Consider the following 13932-nt stretch of genomic DNA (forward strand, 5'->3'; position numbering starts at 1 on the left):
GGGGGGGGGGGGCCAGTGTGGCAGCTATGGTTTTCCAGATGAGGGCACCGAGAGCCCCTGAGAAGGGTTAAACCAGTGACTAGGGTCACAAGGCTAGTTTCTTCACAATCCACAGTACAATCTGAAGTTATCCTGTTTGCTTTTTGGTAACAAGCTACCACTCTCTGCAGAATGTAATCTCCAGGAGAGATCAACTGTCTTGTTTTGGGGGTGTCCCAGCTCCAGCACCTTGCAAGGCCTAGAGTAGGCCTTAGATAACTATTTGTCCAATGAGTAGGTGAATACATACGGGAAGCTGCTGACAATCAGGTATCTTCTTGTTCTTCGTGACTTCTAGTTATGATGCTTTACAGCCTGTTCCATTTGTCAATTCGATTGCAAAGAGTGGTCACAGCAGAGTGAAATCTGCATATGCTCAATAATTAGCTTCCTCTTGATTCCTTGATTCTTCCACACCCCTTCCTCTGCAGCCATCAACATTGCCCCACCGACTCTCTGCAATCTTTAAGGCTCAGAGTAGACAAAGAAATTGTGTGTGCCTTGGGAGGAGGGTACATGTTGGAGGGGAAAGGAGGTGTTTTTAATAAAGTCTGTTTTCAAGTAGCCAGAGTTTTCTGATTCAGGTTTTCCATAATTTAATTTCTGATTCAGGTTTTCCATAATTTAATTTCTGATTCAGGTTTTCCATAAATAATTTATTAGCATAGTAATAGTAAAAATATCTTGTAAAAACACTGCAGAAGGTCCCAAATAAATGATAGTCACTATGATCATGCTGACAGATGAGACAGTGTTGGGTCTGGCCTTTGTTGGAGAGAATTGATAGCTGTAAGGGAGCATAATTAAGAGATGTGATTATTAAAGATGCATGCTAGTTACATGTCAGCAAACTACATCTCTGTAGAAACTATAGAAGTCAGAAGATTTGAATTCTCTTTCTGCTAGAGCAACATACTGTCTGTCTGACGTGCATGAATGACAAATTCTGGAGGCACAGTTTCCTCAGCTGTCAAGAAAGAGTAGAGCCTATAAATGCCTACCTTTCAGGATTGTTTAGAAAGTGTTAAATGGGATTATTGTTACCAGTTCTTTCCTCTTTGGTAGTGTAGTGCACTCACATGGCCCATGGCCTCTTAGTAATATGTAACTCCCTGATTCTTTTTTTAAAATTGAAGTATAGTTGACTTACAATATTATATTAGTTTCAGTGTAATGATTCAGTGTTTTCATAGGTTATACTCCATTAAAAGTTATTATAAAACAATGGCTGTAATTCCCCGTGCTGTACAATATATCCTTGTTGCATATCTATTTTGTATGTAGTAGTTTCTGTCTCTTAATCCCCTACCCCTATCTTGCCCCTCCCCCCACTAATATCTATTATTTTGTTCTCTTGAGTCTGTTTCTGTTTTGCTATATACTGTATATTCATTTTTATTTTTTAGATGACACATAGAAGTGATAACGTAAAATATTTGTCTTTGACTTATTTCACTAAGCATACTACTTTCTAGGTCTATCCACATTTTTGAAAATGGCAGAATTTTATTCTTTTTTATGGCTCAGTAACATTCCATTGTGTGTGTGTGTGTGTGTGTGTATCACATCTTCTTTATCCATTTGTCTGCTGATGGACACTTGGGTTGCTTCCATATTTTGGCTATTGTAAATAGTGCTGCTATGAACATTGGGGTGCATGTATCTTTTCAAATTAGTGTTTTCATTTTTTTGGATATATTGCCAGGAGTGGGATTGCTGGATCATATGGTAACTCTATTTTTTAGTTTTTTGAGGAACCTCCATACTATTTTCCATAGTGGCTGCACCAGTTTACATTCCCACTAATAGTGTACATCCACAACCTCACCAACATTTGTTATTTGTAGACTTTTAGATAATAGCCATTCTGACAGTTGTGAGTGATATCTTATTGTTGTTTTGATTTACATGTCCCTAATAGTTAGTGATGTTGAGCATCTTTTCATGTTAGCCATCTGTATGTCTTCTTTGGAAAAATGTCTACTCAGGTCTGCCCACTTTTTAATCAGGTTGTTTGATTTTTTGATATTGAGTTGTATAAACTGTTTATATATATATTTTGGATATTAACCCCTTGTCGATTGTATCATTTGCAAATGTTTTCTTCCACTCAGTAGGTTGTCTTTTCATTTTGTTGGTGATTTCCTTTGCTGTGAAAAAGCTTTTAAGTTTAATTAGGTCCCACTTGTTTATTTTTACTTTTATTTCTTTTGCCTTAGGAGATAGATATGAAAAATATTGTTACCATTTATGTCAAAGAGTGTTCTGCCTATGTTCTCTTCTAGAAGTTTTATGGTTTCAGGTCTTAGATCTTTAATTTTGAGCTCATATTTGTATATGGCATGAGGAAATGTTCTTATCTCATTCTTTTACATGTACCTATCCAGTTTTCCCAGCACCACTTATTATTGAAGAGACTGTCTTTTCTCCATTGTATATTCTTGCCTCCTTTGTTGTACATTAATTGACCATAGATGCATAGGCTTATTTCTGGGCTCTCTATTCTGTTCCATTGATCTATGTGTCTGTTTTTTTGACAGTACCATGCTGTTTTGATTACTGTAGCTTCGTAGTATAGTCCAAAGTTGGTACTTCCCTGATTCTTAACATTAGCCTTGGCCATGTAACTTACTTTGGCCAATGGGATGCTAGTGGATATGATGTGAGCAGAGAATATAGAGGATTTGTTGTGTGTGCTTGTCTGATTGGGCTAGTCCTCTTGTACTTCTACCAGCACCCTGGCAAGAGCATACCTGGGGTAGCCACTGCTCCTCAAACTTTGGTCCCAGGATGTGACACATGGAGCAAACACCCCAGTTGTCCTACAGTTATGTTAGCAAGAAATAAATGTTTATTATCGAATGCTACTGAGATTATTGTCATCTTTTATTACACAGAATTATTGTGTCAATAGCTGACTACTACAAAGGGTTGAGTAGATAAAAGTTTGTGAAAGTTTTAATTTGAAAGATTCAAGATTCAAGCACAAGTAGGAAATCACAATTTTTGGGTCCTTGTCTTTTTGGGTAAGAACTAATCTCAGGAAGCCTCAGTGTTTGTCTCTAGTCCTTTGGCTTTCTCCTCCTTCTCAAAAAAAAAAAAAAAAAATGTGGCTGTCATATCTTAGCTCAGCCTTTACTGAAGTATGAGTGACTGCTTTAGATTTCCCACACCATTAAAAATCCAACTTGACACTTCTTCCAACACATGGTTTCTAACTAGGAAGCCTTGTAATGCTGAGCCCTTCAAGATAAAGAATGTGCTAGGCCATGTCTAGACCAGTTACCTTCACATTAGATGTTGACTTGACTTTGCAAAGCCTCTGGAATTGGAATCCTTATCATGGCTGAGCATTTGAGAACCACAAAGACAAATGGCTTTGGACTCAAGAGAGAGAGGCAGAAGGATACTCTGAGAATTTCACAAGGCACAGACTGGGGAGGACAAGCGTGGCCTGATGGTTTGAGCAATGCACAGGATAGTTTGGCCATAAGTTCCATTGCACAGATACCGAGCCTCTGCCACTCCTGAACAGCTTTGTGCAACAGATTGACCAGATCACATGCTGGGTATTTGATTATTTACATGTGCTTCTCCCCTATGGGACTGTGAGCTCCTTGTTGTCAGGGCTGTGTCTTAGTGGTTTAGTCATCACAGTGCCTAGCATGGTGCTTGGTATGTGACAGATAAACCAGAAATAACACAATAAATGTTAAACTACTGTGGGATGCTGTTAGTTCCATGTCTTTACCTATTGACGTATTATTTCTAAGGACATAGCAGAATAGGGAGGTGGGAGAGTTCAGATATGCAGTCCTGCCCTGCATATCTGAATTCTCCAACAATGGTGCCTTACCAGTTGGTGAGACAAATAGAGAAGGTGGTCAAAATCCTAGAAAAAATGTTTTAATGTGCTTGTTACCTTGATGGCAGATATTAGCCATGCTTAAGAGAGTGTGCCAAGCACTTTGCAAACATAATCCTGTTTAACACTCCTCACAAAAGCCTGTGAGCTAAGTATCATTATCCCCATTTTATAGATGAGGAGACTGAGGCTCAGAAAAGTTAAATAGCTTGCCTAGGATAACTCAGCTATATGTGGTGGAACCCAGGTTGGTACCCAAGTCTATCTTCAACCCCAACTGGAGCCAGATTGACTGGGTTCAAATCATAGTTCCCTGCTTAAATAGCTGTGTGACCTTGGGCAAGTTACTTAACCTCTCTGTGCTACTTTTTCCTCATTTGTGAAATGGGAATGATGACAGTACCTACCTCAGAGGGTATTGTGAGATTGAAGTAATATGTATAAAGGTACCTATAACAGTGCTAACATCAGTAGTAGTTATTATTATTTATCTTTATGCAAAACTTGCTTACAGTGCTAACATCAGTAGTAGTTATTATTATTTATCTTTATGCAAAACTTGCTTAAGTCCATTTATGTCTTCCCCACCAAATTTTAAGTTTTGAGGGCATGGAGCCCAGCTCATTTAGCTAATTTCCAGATATGGGAAAATGTGTCTATTGGAACAAGTTGTACAATGAAATGATAGTTTACATATTATTAGTTATTACTTGTTGCACTTGAACTATGGAAGTTGGCTTTATTCTGTTCCAAAGACTACATTTTCAAAGGTAAAGCTGACAAAATTTTAGCCTGGCTGCTACCTCATAAGCCTCTTTAGAGAAATTGTTTGTAGAAAGGACTGTGAAAAACTTGATAAGTATAATAAATATGATAAATACATTTCTAATCCAAAATGACATTTGTTTATAGCTTTGGCCGAGGGACTGACTACTTCTCACTGAAATGTAATGATATTTTGTTTTTTCATAGTTTCTCTTTCTAAAAAGGTATTTTTTGGTGTGAAAAATACTTAGCAGTAGTTGTAAGTTAAAAATAACTTTAGCTTGTTGGGTTGGGTGGGGACTGGAATCAACCAAATCTGTTGGCTCACCCTGTTCAAGTCAAAGTAAATTTGATAAAGGAGGAGCTAGTGTATTTGCAACCTGCTAGTGCTGTAACGAGGAATGTTTAGTGCCACAGCAATTTGCATATGACCTTGTGCCCTGGCTGTCTAGGGTAGGGCATCCTTGAAACAGTGTGAAATAAGTCTGTTAGTTGTGTTTGAGCAGGAACTGCCAGCTGTGTTTTATTTCTGGGTCTCTGGCTGCCAGGAGTCCTGCCAACTAAATTAAAATCAGTCAGACACATGTCACTGAGAATATTCTCATTACTTTAATGAGAATCATTTGCTATTCCTCAAATGGGGGCCTGGTTCTGTTTCTGAGAGAGGGTCAAGGACATTTTGCTATAATCCTCCTCCTTTTATAGCTCAATGGCTCAATTTTAATGAAAATTCTTTTTTTTCTTTTGATAAGTAGCAAAAAGGATTTGGAGACAAAACTACTAACTTTTGTATAATATAGGGAAATGAATAAAACCACAACATTTACACCAATAGCCCAGACTTCTAGTGTTTTTTTAAAAAATCCACAGATTTTAAAATGTGAATGTTAAATTTGTTGTATTAAATTTTTGTTACATTTGTTATAGATGTAAAGCTTTAAATACAGTATTAGTTCCTGATATTGGTTAAAACTAGCCTACCTATAATTCTTCAAATGGTATCTTGAATGGCTGAGTAGCAAATTTTAATTCTGAGATTTCTCATATGCAAAAATAGCTCAGACTGAAATTCATCTAGACATTGTGTCTTGTGGTTTACTTACTTATATTATCACTCACACTCACATAACGTTGGAAAATGGTGTTTTTTTCCCAGTTTACAGATGAAGAGACTGAGGCTCAGGTATGTTAACCACTTACTCGAAAGTCTGCTTATAAAAATCAGAACAAACTTTTAGAAGTTACCTAGTCCAATTCCAAAGAAGAAAAACTCACTCAGGAACACAGAGCTGGTTAGTAGCAGTCCTGGGAATTGGGTACCATGAGACCAAACCAGTAAGGTTAGCATATTCCATTAACCTTTTCTACTGACCAGTGTTCCCTGAGAAAAGTAAATTTCAAAGTAAAATTCAAACCCTTTGATTCACACATTCCAATGATTGGATTTTATCAGGACTTCTCATCAGTGAGTTTGGTCCAAAGAGTAGAAGAAAAACAGTAACAGGTATTTGAGCCCTTAAAGAGACTCCTCTTCAAAGTCAACAAGGATCTTTAGAGAAACAGAAGATTTGAAAAATCAGGTGCCTTGTAAGTCCTTACCTGACCATCAGATTGAATGCAGATCTACAGTTGGTTATATTTTGACAGATTGTGATCACTGCATATTTGGACTTGTCAACCCTAGTTATTGGAGAAGTTTGTGAGTCATGTTAAGTGTGTTTCCTCATATGAGTCAGCTACTGATTTGTCAAATCCTGGAGAAGTCACTTAACCTATTTGGTGTTCAGTTTTCACATTTATGTACATGTACATGTTCTAGAGACCGTTAAATGATTCTATGACATCATTGGTTGAAAGGTGATCAATAACAATAATTACAAATTTTCATCGGGAAATAGAAAAACAGTTCTCTCCTGTCTTTTCTTGGGTGATTTGTATATCTCGGCCTGTCTTAGCCACTATTTTCCCCAGAAAGCTGAAGTCTATAAGTGGATTCTGTTCATTGATGTATGCCTGATAGCGGGCACATATGAAGTCTCCATGTATGTGGAACTGAATGTCTAAGTTGTAGCCTAGAAACTGTGGTCTAGGACCTAAAAACCATTTTACTGTATGTCTCAGTTTATTCGATAAAAATAAAAATAAAATGAACCCACGATTTCTTTTGAATAACAGTACATTCATTTCAGGAAGAAGAAAGTAATTTAAAAAGAAGTACAGAATGTTCATCTTCTTTCCCATTCTGACTACTGCCTGAGAAATTCAGTCCCTTAAGGGACTTAATATTTTCAGCCAGGATTTACTGTTGATAGTAATTTAAGAAATAATTTAGTCTTTTAAACATCTGCTTTGCTAAAAATGGTATTCCATAAAAGCTTTTGCTAAACATCTTCAAATTGTGTGTTTATTGAAGAGATGGCACATAAATTAGATTGTTTCTCTCTTCTGTCAACTAAGCAAAAGGAGTGGTTATCTTTCCTTCTGTTTTTGATCATTTTACAGGCTGTAAAGTTTATTATAGAATGTCATTCATTCATTGTCTCAGCAGGGTTATATCACACCCTTGCTATGTGCCTGGCCCTCTTCTATCTAAAGCAGCTTAGGGAACACAGAGATGAACATTGACCCTCAGGGGTGTAGAGGCCATGGGGAGAGAAAGACACATAAATATGTACTCCTGAAACTATGCGATGTGTGCAGTGAGAGAGGTTTGCACAGAGGTCGTTGGGACACACACAAGGATAAAGCACCTAAGTCAACCTGGAACAGTCAGGCAAGGCTTCCTGGAGTTGCTCTTGAGCTGGGTCTTAAAGGATGAGTAAGAACTGATGAAGCAAATGGAGATAACGATGGGAGTGGGGTGGCCACGCAGGCGGAGGAGACAGATGGACCAATGACAAGACGAGGGGAACAGCATTGGGTGCGGTGAAGGTCAGAATGTGAGGCACGGATTGAGGAGACCTGGGGATGAAGAGGTTGCGGGCAGACAGCAGAGGGCTCAGTGAGGATTGTTGGAAAGCCTGGGCGTGATCTGAAGCGGTGGGAGCCACGGAAGAGCTGTAAGCAGGGGAATCACATGGGTCAGTTTTGCTGTAGGTACTTCTCTCTTGGATGTCAGAGGGGTGAATGGACGAAGCACAAGGACAGGAGCTAGGCCACAAGTTAGAGGATGTTGCTGTTTCCAGACAGCAGCTGACGAGCATCAGAGCCAGGAGAGAGGCAGCGGGGGTGTGAGGAAAAGAGGGACTTGAGACGTGCGTAGGAGGCAAACACTGCAGGATTTGGCGATCGATGGGATGCAGAGGGTGACGTCAGGGAAGCACCAAGGAGGGCTCTCAAGATTCTAGCTTAGATAAAGGAGAAGTGAATGGTTGGATGGAAGGCTGAGGGCTAGAGTCTCATTGTTTGCGTGAGGCCTCACTTTCACTGGTTTTACGGCCGGGAACAGAGCAAGCTCTGTGTTTCCTCTGCCTGGGGGGAGGTTGCCTGTGTTTCTGGAAGGACTCCTTCCTAATTGCCCAGACCTGCCCAGAAGGAGGCAGGAACTCTATTTGGAACAACATTTATAGGGACTCTTCTCTTTTGCCCTCTTGTATCTGATCCATCTGAGATGGTTTTTCTCTGCCAGTGGTTACAGCACACAGCCCTGTACCATGAGATGAAATGTTCCATTTTCAGGCCTTAAAACATGTTACAAAATATATGTAGTGCTATTTCTCACTACAAATAAGTTATAACAAACTTTCTTTTAAACAAATAAGCCAAGGATTGTAAATTGCCTAAAACCAAGTGAATGAATGTGTGTTGAAAATTTGTTGTGTGTATATATTTACCATCCAGTGAGTAGCACCCTCCCACTAGCCCCCTGATTTAGGGGGAGGCCCCACTGTGTCTTGGTGGGAGGTGGTGCTTATTTCCAGATACAGAACCTATAAGGGGACCAGATTTTCTTGCTCCCTGCTGCGGTCAGGCCAGGGACAGGCACTGACTTAGACTTGACTGATCACACTTTCCCGGGGAATGATGGAAGGAAGTTGGTGGTTCCTCACTGGAAGGCATTCCTGGCCAGCATCATTGGAAGGGGTGCTGACTCAGGTGGTCCTTGTTGCAACATCTTTGCACGGTCCTTGCCGTCTGGTCCTCTTGGGCTGTCCTGGTTCCCACCTGTTTTCCACATCTGTTTCTTCAGCCTCTTTCCAGTGCTTTGAACTCTGATAGTCTGATTTCTGTTGCTTGCAAGCAACAATCTTGACAGTATGGAACTCCCATGCAGGAAAGTTATTCAAAGACTGGGTCACACACAAATACACATTCTCCCCTCCACCCTTCTCTCCTCTAACCCCCTAGAGTCTCATGAGCTTACGTGTATAACTCGGGCCAAGGGTTGAGTTAGCCCAGAGGATGATTTGTAAGTATTAGGGCTTACCAAAAGAAATCATCTGCTGAGAAAACTGGACTCAAGCCCAGACAGGGGATTTTGGCTTGCACAAAACTGACAGATTTAGAAACATTGAGACAGAGAAGAATGCTGAGCTGGCCATGTGTGAAAGTAAAAGATGAGGAATTGAAAAGCTGAGAGCTGTAGATTTTTATTATAAATCTATGCCATGCGCATCATCAGGGCAGCAAGGCTGAGGCAGAGAAAATTCAACTGGTATTGTTCTATAAATTTCCCTAAGGTACATGTTTTGTTATAAATTTTCTAAAATGGATGCTTCAGATGTGGAATTTGGTTTGAAGGCAGGAGGGAGGGAGGAATGTTTATTGAACGTGTATTGTGTGCCTGACTTTTTGTCTGCATTAGTTTATTTAATTCACCCCAAAACCTGCAAGGTAGGTATAATATCCCTATTTTATTCACAAGGAAACTGCATAGTTAGACTCTCACAGCTCATATGGGGCAGAGCTGGGATTTGAATCTGGGACTTTTGACTCTAAAACTCATGTGCTTTCCTATGACACCATTCCGCCTCCTGAAGTTTACAGGAAACCAGCAGGGAGGATAAAAACAGAGAGTAGGCTGCCAGACCTTAGGAAGAGAATTCTTCTTCCACGTAAAGGAGAATCGGGACTAGAGACGTAGCTGACTGGTTTTTAACGCAGCTGCCATGTGGACTCTGAAGGGACCTCGGTTGCCTTGGTGTCCTACACCATCTCACCTCTAAATAACCAAGGAACTCACCTTATGGCAGAGGAAGTATGGCACAGGCCTCTTGGTGACAAAATTAGCTGATACTATGTGACCCGCCACTCAGAAGCTTAATAGAACTGTAGAATGACCTAAAGACCACTGGGAACTAATGTCCTTAAAGTTTGGGGCTTCTGTCCTGTGAAATATAGTAAATACAGTGTTTCCACCATATCCAAAATACAAGGCCGTGGAACCAAGGGGGAGGTGGGAGTAACCCCATCTCATTTTTAGACTATTACACCTAACAACCCACTTAGAGTGTTTTGGCTTCCCATCCCTGAAATCCCTGGTTGGTGAGTTTGGAGGTCCTGGTTTCCACCAGGGACCACAGGCATAGTTCTATTAGAGCTGAAGCTGAAAGTGGCCCTGGCCATTTGAGGCTCCTCATGCCCCTGGACCAACAAGCAGACGGAAGCTTACTGTGTTGACTGGGGGGATTGATCCTCATTATCAAGGAAAATTAGGTTACTGCTACCCAGCAAAGGCAAAAAAAACACAAAACACATCCACAGCCCAGAAGACTCACTGGGTCACTTCTTAGCACTCTCACATACAGTAATAATGGTTGGTGAAAAACCATGACAACCCAGTGAATATTGAGTCACTAAGGGCTCTAATCCTATGGAAATAAAAGGTTGACTCATCCTATCAAGTAAATAAAACTCTAGTCGTCCGCAGTGCTGAGGGAAGGGAGAAGGTGGATTGGGTGGTGGAGGAAGGAGGCTTGATTGTTGATTTCAGTCTCTTGATCAGCAGGGGACCGAAAGGTGTGGATGGTAGTTGTTACACCTGTCGTATCTAACCAATTACAGTTTCCTTTTTCTGCTTGCCTTTCTGCTACCTCACGTGAAGGGTGTGTTACAATTTAGGTTCCAAGTGACAGTGTGACTGAATTGACATCTCCTTTCCACGACAGGGCAGTTTATGGAATTTGGTATCTCGGTAATGCTGGGGATGAGAGTTTCTTCATCCGAGTGAGGGGCAAGATGGATGCTGAGTGGATGCAACAGGGTGGATCATGCAGGGGACTCTCAGCATCCCTCCCCTTGCCTCCCCTCAGCCCACATGCTGTCGTTCTCTAGACCTAGGGCTGAGCCCTACAGATCACCTTACCTGGGCTCCCTTGCCCTCTGGTTTCCATTTTGGTTTGGTCAATGGAAGTTACGGGCAAAAAAATTAGAGGGTGGGAGGAGAGAAGTCAGAGTATTCCTCCTCACTCCCTCTTTGCTTCGGCACCATCAGCTTGACCCTTCCGTGACTTTAATTCCTGCCAGGCAGCTCCTCTGCCCTGATCTCAGTTCTCACTGGGTTCTGCAGAATTGCTTTACTCCCCTTGCCCTTGAAGACCCAGAGGTAGCAACAGCTTCCTGCTGCTGTCATCTCTCGAAGGCTCCCTTGACTCTATCCACACCTCCGTAACTGATCCCTTCATTAAAACCTCTTAAATTAAACCATTTGAGCAGAGTTTTGTAACCTGCTGGGTCCCTGTGATACAAATTGGGAGCTGATTTCATTTTACTGAAGCATAACATTTTCATTTTATTCATTTTATTGAAGCAGTCTTCATTTTCTCAAAGGATATGTCGTAGTGTTTCTTGAAAGAGTTTCTACAATATTTAAATCAATTTGATCTACAAGTGATTTACATGCAGCCATGCCAGGAATAATACAAAATAATTATATGGGCCATTCTTCACCTTACTCTTCTGCACTTACGGATGTATATTAGAGATACACATCAGTAAACACAGAGCTGCCTTGTGCCTTGAGCAAGTCTCATTCCATTGTGGACACACGGCAATGTATTTCATCGACCCCCCCATTAACAGCTGGTTTCCAGTCCTCTCTGACCATGCCACGGTAATTCACCTGAATATACACCCTTTCCCCACTTACCAAAATATTTGTTGGATAAATTCCTGGGAGGATAATTCCCAGGTCAAAGGGTGTAGGAATTTTAAATTTGGCAGGGATGTCCAAATGTTATCCAGAGAGGCTTAATCAGTGTGCACCCCATCAGCAGTGTGCCAGGGTGTGGGGCCATTATTAAGTACAATAAGGGTCAGCTGAACACAAGCACTGCGATACCGTGACAGTCGATCTGATGATAACCCTGACGGCTGTTAGGTGACTAAGGGATGGGATGCTCTGGACAAAGGGATGATTCACATCCCAGGCAGGATGGAGCAGGATGATGCAAGATTTCATCACGCTGCTCAGAATGTGCGATTTAAACCTTATTACTTGCTTATTTCTGGAATTTTCCATTTAGTATTTTCGGATGGAGGTTGGCCTCGGGTCACTGAAACCGAAGAAAGTAAAAGCGCGGATAAGAGGGGACTACCGTGATATGAAAAGTCAGCAGAATTAAACAGCACGAAATGATGGGGTGGACGTGTGTTGTTTTGGGACTCTTAAATGCATCGCCCTCCTTCTTTTGGCAACAGCACGCCGTCCTTGATACTTAACTCACCTGTGTTGTATGGGGCTGCCTCACCTACAGGTGACAGTGTGGGCACGTGGCCCAGGTGAAGCATTTCTCCACAGGACAGGGTTGGGGGCTTGACGAAACCAACCCGGAATCTTACAGATAGCACAGTTTCCTGTGACAAGCACAAAGGGTACAATCTCAGCAGAGTGGACCAGGAAGTTTCAGGCTGGAGGATGCACTGGGAGGACTGCTTCTTTTTATAAAGTTTTTTCTTTTTTTTAATTTATTTTTTGGCTGCGTTGGGTCTTTGTTGCTGCATGCGGGCTTTCTCTAGTTGCGAGCGGGGGCTACTCTTCGTTGCGGTGTGTGGGCTCAGTAGTTGTGGCTCAAGGGCTCTAAGTGCAGGCTCAGTAGTCGTGGCACATAGGCTTAGGTGCTCCACGGCACATGGGATCTTCCTGGACCAGGGATCGAACCCGTGTTCCCTGCATTGGCTGGCAGCTTCTTAACCACTGTGCCACCAGGGAAGTCCCAAGGGAGGACTGCTTCTTTAGGTCACCCCATTTCCTCCCAGGAGATACATTTGGATTTGTGGTGATGGGCTTCTGCCTGTCCAGGGTGAGGTCCGGTTGAAACTCCTGTAGCATCATTTCATATGATTGCAAAAGGTGCCTTTGTCAGGGTATATCATCTGGATCTGAAATCTACGTCCTGGGAACAATTTCTTACAGGGTCACCAGCACCGTCTTGTTATACAGTTGTTTATATGTTTGTCATCTATGTATCAATCATCTTTTATGTGCTTACATACATATATTTTGTGATGCAGTTCCAGGCATCGCACATGGGCATCAAATTACAGCAATGAAATGGTAACCAGCCTGTGGTCTTGTGTAGTCATTTCCCTAGAAGAGCAGTAACATGGGCCTTTTGGTTCTTGTTTGTGGTTGTACTTCTTCAGTACAATGTCACTGAGTCAGTGACATTGTAACTGATTTATGAGAGGAAGGAAAGAGAAGGTCAGTACATGTGACCCAAATCTGGCCAATCAGAGCGAACTGCAGGACCCCTGCTGGTGATAACTCAGATAGCCCTTTTCTGCAGGAGTTCCTGAGAGGGTGGGACACAGCCCTGAAGCCATCTTGCCTCTGTGAGAGAAGATGGAGAGGACAGCACAGCTGAAGAGAGAAACTAGAGTGACCAGCTCATCCCAGACTGACCTGATTTTGAAACATAAAGTCCTGCATCCTGGGAACCCCCTCAGTCCTGGGCAGATCAGGACAGTCCCTACCTCAAGTAGAGAGTGGGAGTCTGTCGTGATGACATCATCTGATCCCCCAGATCCAGCCCTGCCTGTGGACTTTTCACTGGCTCTGCCCTTTACAACAAAATGGGTCCTGACTGAGCCAGAAATGGACAGCTTAGGGGACAGGAGCATCTGTGTGGCTTTGACCAAGTCACTAAAATCTTCCAGTATGCCTTGATTTTTCCCATCTTTAAGACGAGCGGGTGGATGACTTTTACATTCTCTTCCAGCTTCATACAGTCTATGCATCGTATCAATCCAGCTTTGCAATGCCCCCACTTTTTTTTTTTTTTTTTTTTTTTTTCGGTACGGGGGCGCCCCCTTTCTGTGGCCCT

Source organism: Lipotes vexillifer, unplaced genomic scaffold (genome assembly GCF_000442215.2).
Source record: "Lipotes vexillifer unplaced genomic scaffold, Lipotes_vexillifer_v1.1 scaffold84, whole genome shotgun sequence".
Classification (NCBI taxonomy): domain Eukaryota; kingdom Metazoa; phylum Chordata; class Mammalia; order Artiodactyla; family Lipotidae; genus Lipotes; species Lipotes vexillifer.